Here is an 18,173-nt window from a genome sequence, read left to right on the forward strand (position 1 = left end):
AAATTACAAAATAAACCTAAAAAGGATTACAAAAAAAAAAAAACCTAGAGCGTTAGGTAAATTTCGAAAAGAGCGGGCTTGTCGAACGGCTTTCTGTTAGGATCTGAGGCTGTCATGATTCGTGTTTGTTTGCATAAAACTAATAAGTGCAGCGGAAATGAGTTGCAAACAAAGTAAACACAAACAAAGGAAAGTAGAGATTGATAAACAATTGCTTTTCATTGAGTCAAATGATTGAAATACAAAGCAAATGATTACAGTAAAAGCTTACAATCTAAACTCCCCCTCAGCCTGATACACCAGAGTTGGTTGCCCAAGATGAAAGGATGAATTGAGGAGAAGAACTCACTCAAAACGATCAAGTGTAACAGTACAGAGTACTGTCATACTTATAGGCAAACCAAACTGCTGATATACTTCAGCTGACGTCACCATGATAGTGACATCTAACGACCTAACAAACTACAAATACTGTCCTATACAAACTACTGTTATGTAACATCTGATATTCACTAACATACAAAACAAAATGAAAACTACTGCTTCACGTTCCACTGTTGTAGCCTAAGCACAGATGTTGAGTCTTCAATGCTTTCTTCAAAGGTGACCAGTCTTTGAGAGGGCAGTGCTTGAGTCTTCAGCAGCACTTAGGAAACAGCAGTAGATAGAGCAACAGAGTTTGTCTTTAGCAGTTGTTAGGTAATCACCAGAGTTTGGTTTATCAGTTGTTGTAGTTGAGCAGCACTTAAGATTATCAGTTGTTAGATAACCACTGTAAAGGGGAGAGATTAGAGTAAACTGCTGCTTATTTGAAGTCCACTGATGGGATCCGGTTTTGGCTTTACATTATCTGTTCCTCTGTTAGGGTTCAATCCCAACAATCTCCCCCTGGAACAGATAATGCCAAAACCCTTCCTTATTCAGGACCTTTATTCTTCATCAGAAGTTCCTTTGCTTTTCTTTTAAATTCTTCCTCAAAATCCTTGGAACTTGTATCATCCTCATCCCTGCACAATGTAAGCTCAAGGAGATCCTGTAGATCTTCAGCACTTAGGCCTAGTGCCTGATTCCTTGATATATGCTTCACATCACCATTGAATCTGAGCAAAGTCAATACGTGGGTCTTTTGATCAGACATCCACTTTAGTATTTTTGAACTCAATGGGTTTCTTAGGAGAGATTTATTATCTGATGAACTTGAAGTGATTGGCCTGTAGAAGTGAAGAGCAGCATCATGAGCTTCAGACACTCGTATGAATGCTTGATCAATGATCTTCTTGGCTTCAGCTATATCTGCTTCAACTTCTTTGTCAATCAGCTCACTGTTTGTGATGCCTGCTGATGACTTTTGGCTTACTACTTTAACCTTTTTGGCAAGGACTTGTAGTTTAGCCAATCTTTCTTTATCTGAAGCTATTTTCTTCATAGCTTCTTCAATCTGTTCAGCTTCTTTGTTCTTATCTACTCCAGCAGACAACATTTCCTTCTTTTCTTTACTCAGCTTTGTGATAAAATCTTCTGCTGTGCTGATCTGTGTTTCGAAAAGTTTGACTTGTTCTTGAAGCTTTTTGTAGTCAGACCTTTTGGGAGGGTTAGAGGCTTTCATCCTCTGCTTCTCAAGTCTTTCATAAGCTTCATCAGTTTGTTGCCTAGACCATTTTGATATGGCTTCAGCAGTGTCTATCTTAGCATCCACCAACTCCCTTTTCTTCCTTTTATACTCAGCAGTGAGATCAGCAATGAGTCTTTTGTACTTACTCCAGTTTGGAGCAGTTTTCCTTTTTGAGGGATCATTTTTGACCTTTTGGATCCTTTCAGCCTCATGCTTCAAAGCTACTAATGACCATTCTTTAAACTGGGATTCTTCAGCTGGATAGAACTTTTCTTTCATGATGAAGGCTAGAAGCTGTTCTCTTAATCTCTTCTTTTGATCAGCCTTTTCTTTGTCTAGCTCTTGTACATATTCTTCCATCTGCTTAACCTTTGCAAGGTAGAACTCCAGTCTATTCGCAATGCCTTCTTCGCTTAGTTTTTCTTTCTCACTGTCAACCTTGGCTTTAACTTTAGCTTGCCTTGCCTTGCCTTTATCTTGAGATAATCATTTATATCTTCTGGAGCTATATAGCCGATGAGTGAGGAGAATTTTCTTTTTGATGGGTCTGCTTCTGTATAAAACTGTCTCATCTCATTTTTGATGGCATCAAGCTCTAGTGGATATTTTTCAGCATTTGGATCATGTATCCCTTCATCGGCAGTAATTGGCTTTCTTTTTCTTTTTAGGAGTTGTGGTTGTGATATGGGAAGAGATATAGGAAGAATTAGGGCAGTTGTGGATGTCTGACTAACGGTGGTTGAAACAACTGGTGTCTCAACTGATGTTGTCATTACAATTACTGATGTATCAGTAGTTGTCTTCTGCTTTTGAGCAGGAGATGAAGAATGGGAAATGATATTTGAAGGTGGTGATGGTGGTGGTGACTCATCATCAGGAATGAAGACCTTTCTTCTTTTTGAAGAGGAGACTGATGATGTTTTGGGTGGATCAGTGGTTTGTGATTGTGATTGACTAACAGTGGTTGAAACAACTGGTGCTTCAATCACTGTTGTCACTACAGCAGATGTTGTAACATCTGCTGTCTTCTGCTTTATGGCAGGAGGCAGTGGTAGTGATGTGGTTGTAGATGATGATAGTGATGAGGTGGTGTGTGTTGAAGGTGTGTGTGTTGATGAGATGGCAGCTGTTTGGCTACTGACAGCAGTTTTTGTAACTACTGCTGTATCAGCTGTTGAAGTTTGTGAGGTTTTGGGTTTCTCTGGTTCAATGTACACCCCATCTTCTATACCTTTCTTTTTCAACCTAGTTTTCTCCCCTTTTTTGGCATTATCTGCCAGGGGTGTGTCCATGAAGAAAATGGCAGAAGGAGCTTTCTCACTTTGAGCATTCTGTTGTATGCTGCCCTTTATAGCCTTGATGTCTGCTTGAGTGTCTTTGAACCGAGATTCCACCATGTTGGTCAGCATTTTTACTTGATTTGCGTGCTGTTTAGCAGCCAATTGTTGCTGATGTTCAAGCAGTGGTTGGAGAATATTCCATAGCTCATTTGCAGCAAATGCTTGTGGAGCAGGTGCTTGAGCAGGAGGAGCAGAAGATTGGGCTATTTGAGCTTCTAACAGCTGCTGCACCATATCTTTTATTTCTGCAACTGAAGATTCCAGGTTTTCAACTCTGGCCGTCAATTCATTATATCTTGAATCATCACCTGAATTAACAAGATCATCTGAATCCCCACCAGCAGTGGTTGTATCAATGTTTGACTTAGGAAGTGAATCCCAAATATCATCCATTGATGCCCCTTGTTCTTGGTACTGGGGACTTCTTTCTTCAGCAACCGATAGACCTTTGATGGTACCAGTGGTTATATTTAACTCACTGGTGGTTACCGATGTTGCCATGGAAGAAATTGCCTTCAAGGGAGTCTTAGTTATGAAACAACTGTCCAACTGAAGATCTGTTGATCCATCAGTTATAGTTGCTGCTCCACTTGAACTACCACCAAGAGTTACTTGAAACTCAAGGGGTGTAACCTCCTCAACTGTTGCTGGGATAGCAGAGGTATTAGCATCAGACCCAGTCACTTGTGGAGGTATGCTCTCAGTAATAGGTGATTGAGAGGAACTGGTTTTGTCTGTGCAATATCAACTGCATGCAACAGGGGTATTATTGATTGTGGCATTATTATTGGTGAGGGTGTGGGGGTAGAAAGAGACATGTCCTTGGGATCAGGACTGTGGAAGATGGATCCGAGTGGATACAGAGCTTCATAATGTGGTGTCCCTGTGCTTACAACCTGACCCTTTCGTGAGGATGCAGGAGGAGTTTTAGGCTGGGGTTGAGATCTTTCTTCCAGCTGCTGTGAGGAAGTAGCAGCAGTGGTTTCTTGTGACTTTTGTGTTGTCACTGGCATTAACTCTGGGATCTCATCTTCCAGAGTTGCCTTTGGTGTGGGTTTGGTGGGTTTTCTGGATGGTTTTCTTTTGGTCTTTTTGGTGGCAGGTGTTGGTTTCAAAGCAGTGGGTGTGCTACTTTGATCACCTGGAGCAGTGGGCTCAGCAGTGGTTGCTACAGGGTCAGTGGCAGTTTCTAAAACCTGCTCTGCCTCTTTTGTTTTTAATTTTATAGGTGCCATCATTCTTGAAAAAGTTTCTATTGTTAAACAGTTTATTTTGAATGAGACACCTTGTTTGGGCAGTTCTACATCTTTCTCTACAAATATTTGTTCAAAATAATAGCTTAGAAATCTCGGAAAGAGCAGAAAAGGCTTATTATCAACGTTCTTTACCAAATCATCAAATATTGCCTGGGAGTAGTTAAAATTTTTATCGTTCAAAATTGCATATGCCAGACATTGAATTTTCGTTGGTATCTCATTGAAGGACGTTGTTTTATTTGAAACACACATGAGCAGTGTGTGGAATAAAAATCTGGATGCAGAAGGGAAGTAGCCCTTTTGTAGGGTATCCTTTTTGGGTTCTTCTGCATAGCCCCTGTTTGTGAAATCCTTTTTCAACTCATCTTTTGAAAATGATGTTTTTCCATTTAAATCATCGAGTTTAAAGATTTCAGAGATGGATTTTGGTGAAATATTTACCTTCTTACCCTGTATCGAGGAGTTGATGGCAGCAATGATATCTCCTTGTTTTTCAAGGGTGGCGTTTTCCAGAACTCTCTCTGGGTATCAAGGTAAATGGGAGCATCTGCTGTTATCAAAGTTTTGTACTTTGATGCAGAAAGGATGTCAAGGATGGAATCGAAGGTGTGGTTATCGGTAGGTTTTGTGAGTATACCTACATAGTTATGTGGAGATTTGTAGCGAATCTCCGGTGTTTCAGCAGCCATTTGAGTGGCATCTGCTGTTGTGGTGGAAGAAGATGGTTTTGATTTTGATTTTGGTTTCGTCATTTTGGATGAAGAAGATCGAAGAAGTTTTTGGAGTTATGAGAGGGAAACTGTTATGAGAAGAGAACCTTTGGAATTCAATTCGACAGTAAAACCCTGTTTGGATTTAATCATGGTTTTATTTAGGGAAAAAATGATTACTGATGTGGCAGCGGTTATTTTGATCTGAAGGCTAAAAACTGACCACGCGTCAAACATCTGATGGAATGGTAAATGATGGAGGACAGTTGTTTTGACAACTACTGATGGATCAAGTATCAGTAGTTACAACGGTAATAAAATGAAATGGTGGGTGTAGCAGCGGATGGAACAAAGATTTTAAACATCAGTGTTTTTGAAGAGCAGAGGTTGACACTATAGGAGTGGACAGACTTTAGAGAGCAGATGTTATGGCACAACAGCATTTTAGGAACAACAGTGGATAAAAACCAATTAGGGTCATATATTTAACAACTGTTTGTGCGGCAGTGTTTTGACTTTTGACAAATTCTTTTAGCACCTGTTTGTTCAGATGTAGAAAATAATTTGTTCTTGTAAAAGCACAATCTCTTGTCTATCATCTGTTGAGTACCAGAATTGCTATTCTTAACAATACACATTTTAGATGCATAATATCAAGATTAAATTGTCAGCAGTGATTCTCAGAAATTTTGTTCAAGGTTTTGCCATCTGTCTATTTTTCAGACAGTGGTTTAGCATCCCAGATGATGAAGACATTTCTACATGAGCTGCTCATTTTGTGTCTAATTACTGGAACTAGACCATGAGTATCTCAGTAGTCTAATTCAATTTGCAATCAATTTATGATCAGTGGAAGCCTAACTTGAGCTTAACATGACCTTGGTATGTATGTCATTTCCTCTTGACCAGTTTTAGGGATAGTAATTACACACAAAAACAAGGTAATTACATCCAGACCAGAGATGAACTTTTATTATTAAAAAGAGTAAAAGAACAAAATATATTTCATAGAAGAATAAAATATATCTGGTTTTTATTAGAGAAGAAAACACCTTAGAAAAATTAAAGGATGTTTTGGAGAAAATCAAAAGGATCTGACAGCTTTTTCAAGTAAACGATCAAGTTATTCTCAAGTTATTCTGACCATTGTTTGGGTCATTTTCTTGTCAATTGATTGTGAATTTCTTTTAAGCACCATCACTGGATATGCCATTGTTACCAGAACAATTTCTGTATTGATAAATGCACACAGTTGCATGATGACCACTGATGACCTAACTTTAACCTCAAAAGTGTTTTCTGCTTATGCTCTCTTCTTTTGATTTCAAAAGTTTTGAGATAGCTACACTTTGGGATTTGTTCATTTTCCCTTTTTACCCTGTTTATTTACATGTTCAGAATCACTCACTAGGAGATTATATTTTGAACATGCTTTGTCCATAATCACTTTGAAGCAATGTTTTAAGACATCTGACCATGTTTGAGCATGTTTTAGTTCAGATCTCTCATTACTTATGATTAGGACTGTTTTAACATTTTATTTTTCTCAATATGTGTTAGACGAAGTTGATTTGGTCCTTTTGAAGGTACTCAACTTGCCTTTGAACACATGAGAGATTTTGACTAAAGTTTTTCTCCCTCTCTTCAGTATCAGCAGTATGCAGGTGTTTTAGATGAACACGAGTTTTGCTGATTCTGAGGTACATACTTTAGTGTTTATTACAAACATCACAAACATCAGAACAACAAATGAAATCAATATTGAAAACATCGAACGAACTCATAATTTATCAGATCTTTTTCAGATTTGAAAACTATGAGTGACATATGTATGAAAACATTTGTTGTGTGAGATTTGTGTGTCATATGACATCTTGGTTGATTTACAGTGTTTTTGAATAACCATTTTGATCATGATTTGCTTATTACTCTGTTTTTCAACTGAATGCAACCAACCTTAGTATCAATAAATTTTGAGCTGAACTGTTATGTCAAATTGATTGTTAGATCGAATTTGACTGTCCAAGCTCTGATACCAATTGTTAGGATCTGAGGCTGTCATGATTCGTGTTTGTTTGCATAAAACTAATAAGTGCAGCGGAAATGAGTTGCAAACAAAGTAAACACAAACAAAGGAAAGTAGAGATTGATAAACAATTGCTTTTCATTGAGTCAAATGATTGAAATACAAAGCAAATGATTACAGTAAAAGCTTACAATCTAAACTCCCCCTCAGCCTGATACACCAGAGTTGGTTGCCCAAGATGAAAGGATGAATTGAGGAGAAGAACTCACTCAAAAAGATCAAGTGTAACAGTACAGAGTACTGTCATACTTATAGGCAAACCAAACTGCTGATATACTTCAGCTGACGTCACCATGATAGTGACATCTAACGACCTAACAAACTACAAATACTGTCCTATACAAACTACTGTTATGTAACATCTGATATTCACTAACATACAAAACAAAATGAAAACTACTGCTTCACGTTCCACTGTTGTAGCCTTAGCACAGATGTTGAGTCTTCAATGCTTTCTTCAAAGGTGACCAGTCTTTGAGAGGGCAGTGCTTGAGTCTTCAGCAGCACTTAGGAAACAGCAGTAGATAGAGCAACAGAGTTTGTCTTTAGCAGTTGTTAGGTAATCATCAGAGTTTGGTTTATCAGTTGTTGTAGTTGAGCAGCACTTAAGATTATCAGTTGTTAGATAACCACTGTCAAGGGGAGAGATTAGAGGAAACTGCTGCTTATTTGAAGTCCACTGATGGGATCCGGTTTTGGCTTTACATTATCTGTTCCTCTGTTAGGGTTCAATCCCAACACTTTCGCTCCTTGCCCCGGAACTCGATGTTCGCCACCGTCACCCGGTCTTCGTGGCTTATCTCACCGCTCGGAATGGCTTCGTAGTAGGCTTTAAAACGACCGAGCTTCGGTTGTAGCTCGCGCCATTTATGTTGGCACGCGTTTAAATTGTGCCGGTCATTTCCCACGTTGTGCCGGTAGCTAGCAAAAGCTTCCGGCCAATAACGGGTCTCACCGGGTTGGCGGCCCTTCATTGCGCCAATGACGCTCGTGACAAGAGCTAGCTCTTCCTCGTGTGTCCAAGAGGCCATCGATCTAGTGTGTTTGGGTTGGGGTAGCGGGTTCGATCACGTGTGTTTGGGTTGGGGTAGCGGACAGCCGGTGGTGTTGGGGTTAATACATATAGCGATGTTGGGTGGGTGAACCGCTTGGCTTAGCCAAACGGTTACAATTTGAAATTTAGATGCCCCCCGCTATGACCTAGTCAACAAGCGAGTAGGAGCCGGCCACATAGGATCGCTAGCCCCGCCACACGCCCGGCTTTAAACTCCCGCCCCTTGGGCCACGCCCAAACCCAAGCCCACCCGGGATGGTGGCTTGGGCGTTTTCAGCCAACCCACGCCCCAACCCCGCCCCATACCCCACAGTCTAACTTTATCTATACTATATTATAATGCATGAGTGAGGGGTATTTTAAGATACCCAAAAAATAAGAACTTTTCCCCCCCTTTATTTATAGATAGACCCCTAAAATGAGGGTATTTTAGTCTTTTAAACACTATTTATTTTTTAGCCCCTAAACTTATTACGCTTAAATCCCTGAGCTTTAACCATATTATAGATAATTAGTTACACTTCCCCCCTCCACAACAAACTTATCATTTTTTTTATGTTTTCTTGACGTATTTTATAAACTATGATGTTTAAAAAAAATCTGAAGCTAGCATGACGACCATCACATTTTTGTCGACGTTTCGGTAGTTGTCTTGTTCAATATCGACGCACGGATTAAAAGGTATAAGTTGATAATGCTTTAATGTACAAGTCCATAATGCTTTAAATACTATTTATTTTTAGCCCCTAAACTTGTTACACTTAAATCCCTAAGTCTTAACAAAATTATAGATAATTAGTTACACGTTTCCCTCTCCACAACAAACTTAAAATTTTCTTTTACGTATTCTTGTCATGTCTTATAAACTATAATGTTTTAAAAAAATCTAGAGGTACTATGGCGACCTACTCACTTTTGTCGACGTTTCAATAGTTGTTTTGGTCAGTATTGACGTACGGATTAAAAAGTACAAGTTAATGATGCCTTAGTGTATAGGTGATCATTGCAAAGAAGTAGAATAATTACATAAAAAGTAATTATTGTAAGAGTTAAATTTATTGACTTTACTATTATCGAATACGTTTTGTGATGCTTGTATTTATAAATGTGTCATATCCCCCACACCAATTCAAACCACCACCTCCTAAAAAAAGCCTTAATCCAATTTCAAATTTTAAACTCACGTTTTTTCTCTTCCTTAGTTCTCTCTCCAGTTTAAAAATTCATCACTTTCTTTCTATTCCTTGGTTATTTCTCTAATTTCAAACTCACAAGCTTTCTATGTATAGACCATCAGTATGTTCGAATTTAATTTCTTTTGTGTTATCGTTGTATGGTTGCAGATCTGCAGGACTAATCTTAAGGTGGTGATGATGAGCATTTTTAAAGTTAATTGTTGTTTCTTTCTTTTCCCATCGACGCTCAAAGGAGGGTGATGAAAGGCTGCTTCTTTTCTTAATTCTCGATCAAATTCAGGTTTGCTGACAATCCAAACTTTGATTTCTTAGGTTGGCTTTGAATAGGTTGTGATTGTAAAGGTATTGCTTTTCATTTAGGGTTCAGTGACGTACATACACTACAATACTAAATGTATCATTATGCAGATTTTATTAATGAGGTTCACAATTATAAAATTACATCACTGTTTCTTTTCTGTGTCTTCTTAGATTTGGAATGTCATCCTCTGAAATATTTTTCCTCATGTTCTGCAAACATGGGTATCATTTTGCCGTGAAGGAGCTTTCTTTGCTTAATTCAGGTAGCCACGAGAAGCAGAAGATTATTCAACTTCAACAGGTGATGTTTAAATTTCGATCAATTCTTCTTGTATATGTTATCGGTTCAATATCAATCAAATCCTAAGTTTTATACACTTAGCTTTTCTTTTTATCTTGTATTATTTTCAGTACATATCTTTATTAATCGGTTCAATCATAAGAACATAGTTCGGTATCTTGCAGCAGGCGTGGTATGTAATTCTTCTTTCATGGTCTATCTGACACAAATTCTAACACCTTGATCTTGATGATAAACACCAGGTCCATGTTGAGATCGAGTCATTTTTCGATGGCCTGGATTTCTCGGAGCCATTGACCCGAGCACATTTCGAAGAGCTGAACGATGACTTGTTTAGAAAGACAGTGGGACCTGTGAAAAAGGCCATGGAAGATGTAGGTCTGGAGAAACGCCAGATCGACGAGATTGTTCTTGTTGGAGGAATACCAGAATTCCAAAAGTTCAACAACTCCTTAGGGATTACTTTAAAGGAAAGGAACCAAACATGGATGTGAACCCTGTTGTTTAAGGAGGCATTCTGAGTGGAGAGGGTTGTGACGAATTTAAAGGTAGTTCATTTTCTCTTATCATACATGTCCTGTTTTAAGAGGCCTACAACGGGTCGGGTTGGGCTAGGTGATTAATCTTTTAAAGGCAATGTTGCAGTCTGTTGTTAACTATTTCGGCATTATTTTGATAATTTATAGGGGCATTATGTGGTAATTCTCACTCTTTATTAGGGAGTTTGAGATTGTAATCAATCACTTGATGAAGTTCCATTAATCGTAATATGTTATAATTGTGGTCACACAACTTTAGCAACATCCCACTTTCTTTTTAAGTATGGCTTAGTGAACTCTTAACACAATTGTATTCTCAACCCTTTCTGTTAAAGAAGTTGGGAAATATGATTTTGTTATATATCTGGTATTCTTCTCCCCTCTCAAATATTCTGCTAAAGAATTGCAGTTTCTTTGCAAGCACTTAAATTGGCGAACAACTTTTTAATTTCAACATTAATCACAGTATGTTAATCCCAAAGGTAGCATTCAGGAATTTCATTCTAAATGGCATTAATCAACTATTCAACTGTTTACATAGCGTGTATTTCATATTGTATCTTACTAACATTGCCTTTACAAAAATTTGAGTATATGCTGGTTGCAGGTTGATCTAAAGACATTTATGCTTGAAGTCTGTATGGATCCTTAGGGTCATAGACTTAGGCTAAATGTAATTTCTACTTAAATTAATTGTAAGATATAATATAAAATTTTTAAATAGGGTTAATAAGTTGTTATGTATAGCTAAAAAATTAAATTTCTGAATCTTAGATGGGATCTTATTAACGTCTTTTATCTTATTTTTGGTTTTAAAAGATTTTGATCAAACATTTGAATATAAAGAGATAGGATTGGTAATTTGCAACTTTTTAAGAGGCACAGTGCTTCAAAGCACGATGTACAACATGTTACACCTACAACTTTAAGGGTTTTTAAGAGGTGCAAATATTAAAGCATAATTTACAAGTCTTTGAAGCCAAGGAAAAAAGCGGGGATGGCATTAGCGTTTCTTTTCAAATCTAAACTAGAATTACGACCCGCCGCAATGCGGCGGGGATTCTTTAGTTATAACTAAGTCGATTTAGAACGCGCACGTTATGTTGAACCTGTCAAACGGGAAAAAATAGACGATGTAAAAACATTCACCCACACACGCACATTGCGTCGTGTTAACTCGCAAAATTTAGAACGAAACGTAAAAACGCTAAACCAAAGACGCACGTTGCGATGTGTTAAGTCACAAAATTTAGAACGAAGCATAAAGCGAAAAAATTTGCGAAAAATGAAAACTATAAAGGACCAAAGTTGAAAGTAAAAAAATCTGTGAGGATAGATTGCAAAAGATAAAAAGTTTTGTGTTAAAAGTAAAAAAAACAAATAGTTTTGGGTTAAAAGTAATTTATGAAATACTTTTGGGTGAAAAGTAAAAAAATATTTTTTTTTTTGAAAAACCCCCAAAGCCAAGGTTACAACAACCATATGCATAACCATTTTTTCTTTGAAAAACCACAAAGCCAAGATTACAACACGTAAGTAAAAAAAAAAAATCAAAGTGGTTAAATCGCAAAAGATGGAAACTTTTGAATTGGAAGTAAAAAATCAAATTAATCAAAGGGGTTAAATTACTAAAGATTAAAACTTTAAACTTAAATCGTCAAAGATTAAAATTTTAGGGTTAAAAAGGAAACAAAGATTAAAAATTTTAAACGTAAATTGTCAAAGAATAAACTTTAGGGTAAATTGTCAAAGAATATAACTTTAGGGTTAAAAAGGAAACAAAGATTAAAAGTTTAAACTTAAATTGTCAAACATTAAAACTTTAGGGTTAAAAAGGAAAGTTTTCATTTTTTTTTTTGGAAAAACTCCCAAAGCTAACATTACAACACATATATGCATAATTAAGTTGCTTCTTTATAGTGTTTAATTTCTTAGATGTTGCCCCTTTTCGGTTATTTTATTGAAATCTCTATAAATTCGTATACTGAAGACATGGGCTGAGGTAATGAGGAAGATGGATTACTTTTCTTTTGTTTTATTGATTACACTGATGTTTTTATGAGTTATAATTGTATCTGCCATAACCAAAGATGATAATTTTTGGATTTTTAACCATCTTTTTTACCAACTATGGTGCACAAAGCAATCGAAGGACTTGAGCTACGTGAATTACCAGCTCATCTCAACTCTCCTCTACTCTACTTTACTCGGACTTTTATTAGATGTTTGTTAATTACTTGCATAATCTTTATAACCGTATATGTTTTCCACATGTTAACTAACTATAACTAATTAATTTGTAACTGTGTAATCGGACTTTTTATTTGTTCTCTTATTTTTCTTGTCCATATTTTTTATGGGTACATTTTATGAATCAATGCAACTTTTTAAATCATTTCGGATTTACATTAGAATCAATACGCCCCTCGGGTGTCACACCCTGTCTTTTGCGGAAGCGTATGATGTGTGACTAGCTTATTATCATTGCATTCGATCATAATAAACAACTACATGATTTAAAACGATGTTCATCCATTCGGAAAATTTTGAGGACCACAAACACTTGTCATTTAAGTTTTAAAACACAACCTTCATCTAGGTTACAATTCAACAAAAGTGGATGACATCTAAACTTGTAGTCTATTTCTAGTTACAACACTTGCGCCCAAGATCCATCCTGTCACCTGAAATACATGTAATTTTGGAAAACATCAACATAAAGTTGAGCGAGTTCATGCGTTTTGCATACCGAGTATGAAAACATGGTATGTATCTTGTATAAATAAAGTATTCTTGCAAAAATCAAGTTTTCTTGTGTACACCACGTACTAAATGAATGTTTGTACAAAGACATTTCGGCATGTGAGGACATATGGAGCATTAGTGTTGGCTCCTATAAGGCATGTGAGGACTTATGGAGCATTAGTGTTGGCTCCTTTAACTATGTCGATTACCCTCGACTGTGTCGATTAACCTCGACTGTGTCAATTTCCCTTGACTGTGTCGATTACCCTCGACTGTGTCGATTTACCTCGACTGTGTCGATTTACCTCGACTGGGACACCGAAGCACTCAAGAGGTCACATAAGGACCATGAGTGGGGCTCGGCCGTACCCGTTAGATCTAACCCTCGTCCCTAATTACTGAATGTTTTTAATGGCTTGGTACTAGTTTTCACCAAGACTTTATGGCATTTTTAGTATTAAGTCTATGCTCACATGATCTAGTAATTTCTAGGCATTTCTTAAAGCACATCATACTTGGTTCTCGTTCTCAACAAGTGTGCTTCTCGTATTTTTTTATTCTCGATTCGTATTGCACTCGGTACTCGTTCTCACCAAGAGTGCTTCTTGTATTTTTACTACTTGTAAAAAAATTATAATATTTGTAACATGTATTTCACCCCCGAGAGTTATAAAACCAAAAACAGTTAAAGAAAAGGGGGAGCATGAACTCACAACTTTGCGTTCCTGCGTCGTAAACTTCACCGGAGTTGCTTATCTAGCGTCGTGACCTAAACGCGTTTTATTAACGTTAGTCACTAGACTTGTATCGCACAAGTGCAAGTCACTATCTTTTGTATTTGTGTTCTTGTGTTAAAAATATTTATATTTTTAACTATTTGTCTTATATCATTTTCTCAAAAATAAATATACGTATCTTGTATTTTGCACCCGAATTATGTATTTTGTCCAAGTAATATATTTTCATAAATATATCCTCTTGTATGTGTCTAAGCATGTTGTATGTGTATTTTCATGTTTATACTCCTCATGAGTATTTAGTGTATCTTTACGTCTCAATACGCTAGCACGTATAACACATACTATATACACTTAGCACAAAAGTTGGTGATAAAATAATATATATTTTTCTCTCAAAAATATACATATTTATATCCACTTTTATTTTGAAGAAATCCTCATTTCTTATCACCAAAAATTAGGGAAACCTTGGTAATACCTTTAAATACATTTTTAGGGAATAAGTTCTTCAAAACCTTATATTTTTCTAAGTGTCAAAATTTATAAAAATTTTGACAGAGTTTCCCCTAAAAATGGAGGTTTCCCATGTTTTCAAAACATGTGTTTATTATCTTTTAAATCGTCAACAATCATCAACAACAATTATCAACAATAATCATCAACAACAATTATCAACAATAATCATCAACAACAATTATCAACAATAATCATCAACAACAATCACTAATTTTCCCCATTTCATGAACTTGCATATTTACAAAAATGTGTAGTAATTTACTAGCACATTTAGTAAGTCTTGTTATCTTTAAAAATAAGTTTAATTTCTTAAAAAAAAAACTTTATTTTTAAAGAATATGAAGTTCCACAACTTCTAGTCGGTTTTTACGAAAATTATTTCTTTGTTAAAACTTTTGTTACACTAGTGTTCGCACACTTGTTTGATCACAAAAAATCACTTTTGTTTGTGTAAGATCCGGATTAGAACATGTGATTTCTTTTGACGCTTGGTCTTTTGAAAATACCACTTGTGGACACATAGATCGGCTAGTTTTAGACACTATTTCATAAGTAAAAATACTTTTACACAAGTTCATGTTTCTTGTGTGGTAGAGTTTCACCTTTTAACCCTTGCACCATTTCAAACAAGCTTATGTCAAGATCCATGATCTTAACCAAACAGGGTTAAATGATGATCCGAGCTACCACAACGTAGATCGGGCCTAAATAATCACAAATTTCAATTACTACAACATTTACACAACTAGTGAGCTTTTAACCATCATTTTTCATGTTTTTAGTAGACTTTAACGCACCATTTTGTAAGATTTCGAGTTTTAATCATTACACATCACATTAACCACTTCAAAATAGCTCAAGAATGTGTTTTAAGCAACATACCACTAGCTCGAGGCTAGGGAAGTATCTAGACGCGAATGTGGTGGATAAAAGCTAGAGAAAGAGGTCCTTCGAGCTCCGAGTGCACCAAGCCTTCTTATGCGTGACACTTGACACTTGTATGATGTTGGAATGTGAAGAACAAAATCGAAAAATATGATGGATGATCAAGGGGTGTTCGGCCGAAAGTTTTTGAGGGAGAGGAGAGAGTAGTTTTGTGGTGTTGGGTGGTGAATTGTTTAGTGTGCCATCTCAAGGTATTTATAGACATTCCATATGGCATATTCCTGGCATATTCCTGGAATATTCCTAGCATATTCCTGGCATATTCCTGGAATATTCCTAGCATATTCCTGGCATATTCCTGGCATATTCCTGGAATATTCCTAGCATATTCTTTGGAATATTCCTAGCATATTCCTAGCATATTCCTGGAATATTCTTAGCATATTCCTAGCATATTCTTGGAATATTCCTAGCATATTCCTGGAATATTCTTAGCATATTCCTAGCATATTCCTGGAATATTCCTAGGTTTTCTGCGTTGTCTGCGTTTTGCAGTGTAAGCACTGTGTCGCGTAGGAACACACGGTACGTGCTTAAACTTGAAAAAATAACGTTTTTAAGCGTTTTAATTTATTTTTCAACACGAACCTGATTAAAATAAAATTTTAATCATAACAGAATATTTGTGGGATTAAATATTATCCCGGGCGGCCATCAACGTTCGTTTCGCAGTTTTGTCGCAATTAGTTCTGCTCTTAAAGTGTGTTTCGGGTGCTTTTTAGTGCTTATTTTTGCTTTCATATAGCATATATATTAAACCCTTGTATGTACTCTTGGGTTTTAATGTATTCTTGTTATTGGACCTACACCTAGGCTCCAATTTTATTGTCTGACTGCTTTCTGCAGTTCCGTTGACACAGTGTGTCTTACCGGTGAGTTTACTAATATTTTTGACGCAACGCTCTCGTTTTTGCATAAAGCAATATTTTGTAGTATAAAACGTACATGAATTCACTTGTATGGAATTCAGAAACTTATTTCTCTTGTAAACTAGATCATGTATGTTCATTAAGGCACAGATCACTGTTCATTTAGTGTACGGAATGTACGGAAAAGTGACGGTTGTCACAGTCTCCCCCCGTTAAAAGAATTTCGTCCCGAAATTCAAGCGATGCCATCGGTCGCAGGGGAGTTGTGAAACCAATATGGTCACTTATATTTGAAACACGTCTTTGTGTTCTCATGTCATGTATTTTATCATGCTCAAGTAAATCAATCATGTCTTTTCTGCATTTTGTGGACTCTTGGTCCGAAACCTCAACAGGTTGTATAGTATATCATTGACGTGAATCTTATTTGTGGGAACTATGACTGTTCCTTGCGTCAGACTCCTCTAAAGACTAGACACATGAATGTGTTGTGATCACTACTGATCTTTTTCTGGAAGCTTCATCTTGTGAACAATGGTTCTGATCCCTACACCGGGGATTCAATCTTTTCGTTTTCCAATTCACACTACGCCCTTTCTAGGCGCGGCTCTCAATTTAGTCGTGCTTCTTGTCTCAAATTCTTACGATTTCTGCCTCTCATCGGCGTAATCTTTCTGTGTTCTGCGGGCTGTCTTGATATAATCGCATATATGAACGACCTTGCCTCTAGATTTTTCCTGGACCATCTCGGCCAGTTGATCCATTATTCCCGGTCTCCATTCAACACAACGGGAATTGACTCATTACGTTCCATCTAAAGCTTTACACAAAGCGGTTTAGACGGCGGCGTGATAAATACTGTTGTAGGAAGACTCTACTAAGGGTAAGTGAGTGTTCCAACTTTTTATCAAAGTTTATCACACAAGCACGCATCTTGTTCATACAGTCTGCATCGTTCAACAGCTCAGTTCATATTCGAGTTCTTACGATCATCGGTGTGCTGCAATCCCTTGCGATCAGTAAAGATCGTGCAACGTTTTCTTTCAGGTAATAACGCCCGGTTTGCTGCGCGCAATGACTGTACCTATCTCAAGGGTTCTTCTCATGATTCCTTAATCAATGTGCCACGTATGTAATGTCGTGGTCTTGTTGCATCGGCGTACAATCGAGACTTTGTCGAGAGGCGTCACATAATTGCAACTCTAGCTCCTTAGCTCTTGGTTGCAGGGTTGGCATGAATCTCGTTCTTATCCATCATGGATCTGAAAGTTCTCACTTCGCGAATTCGAAATCCGCTTTTCGTCATCATAGCGCTTAACTGTTCTTTCTCTAAGAGTTGCAAGGTAAATTGCAGTTGTTGCTCACGACCTTCCTTGGTCATTGGCCATATGAGAATGTAGTCAATAAGTATATGGCTTATCTAGGTATGGCTTACACGTTCGATTTCATGAGGTCCATGAATATTGTCGATGCATGTGTTAGGCCGAATGGTACGACAAGGAACTCGTAACTTCCAAAGCGAGTCCTAAAGGTCGTTTCAGGGACACTTCCTTCTGGTATACACAGTCATGGACATCCTGTCCTCAAGTTGATCCTTGGGTGGCAACTAGGATCTTATGATTTTGTCTGTTTATGTTGCCAGTCGTTGGCAAAGGATTCTGATTCTCAATTCTCAGGAATTTACGCAAAATGGAACTGCCAACTTTCTCCTCATATCCCTAACTAAAGGCGTCATGTCCTTAACTTCCTCTGTCTGGTAGCTCTTGCAGTTACGTCCGGAGCTCATGCTTTACGGACGAAGTTAGTCGGTAAGACATTATTCGACACTGGTGCTGCTCTTGGCACGTGGTTTATCCTAAACTTCTCTTGACGCTGCGAAGGGGCATTTCTGGCAAGTCTTTTGAAAAGGCTACTAGAACTTCTTCCATCGCGGGGATGTTCCCAGGTTCTGCAGTCTACTCAGA

At 37.3% G+C, this 18,173-nt stretch overlaps 1 long non-coding RNA gene across 2 annotated transcripts; it reads left to right on the forward strand.

The window, feature by feature from the left end:
* The first annotated feature begins 9,205 nt into the window (after nucleotides 1-9,205).
* LOC110927658 lies at nucleotides 9,206-10,985 on the forward strand. 2 transcript variants are annotated; one of them, XR_002585799.2, is made up of 4 exons: nucleotides 9,206-9,305; nucleotides 9,402-9,534; nucleotides 9,726-10,027; nucleotides 10,098-10,985. It is a non-coding gene; the product is annotated as an uncharacterized LOC110927658 (long non-coding RNA). The 2 variants fall into 2 exon arrangements; XR_004888507.1 differs by having other exon boundaries at nucleotides 9,726-10,984.
* Nucleotides 10,986-18,173: the final 7,188 nt, after the last annotated feature.

Source organism: Helianthus annuus, chromosome 3, assembly GCF_002127325.2.
Source record: "Helianthus annuus cultivar XRQ/B chromosome 3, HanXRQr2.0-SUNRISE, whole genome shotgun sequence".
Classification (NCBI taxonomy): Eukaryota; Viridiplantae; Streptophyta; class Magnoliopsida; order Asterales; family Asteraceae; genus Helianthus; species Helianthus annuus.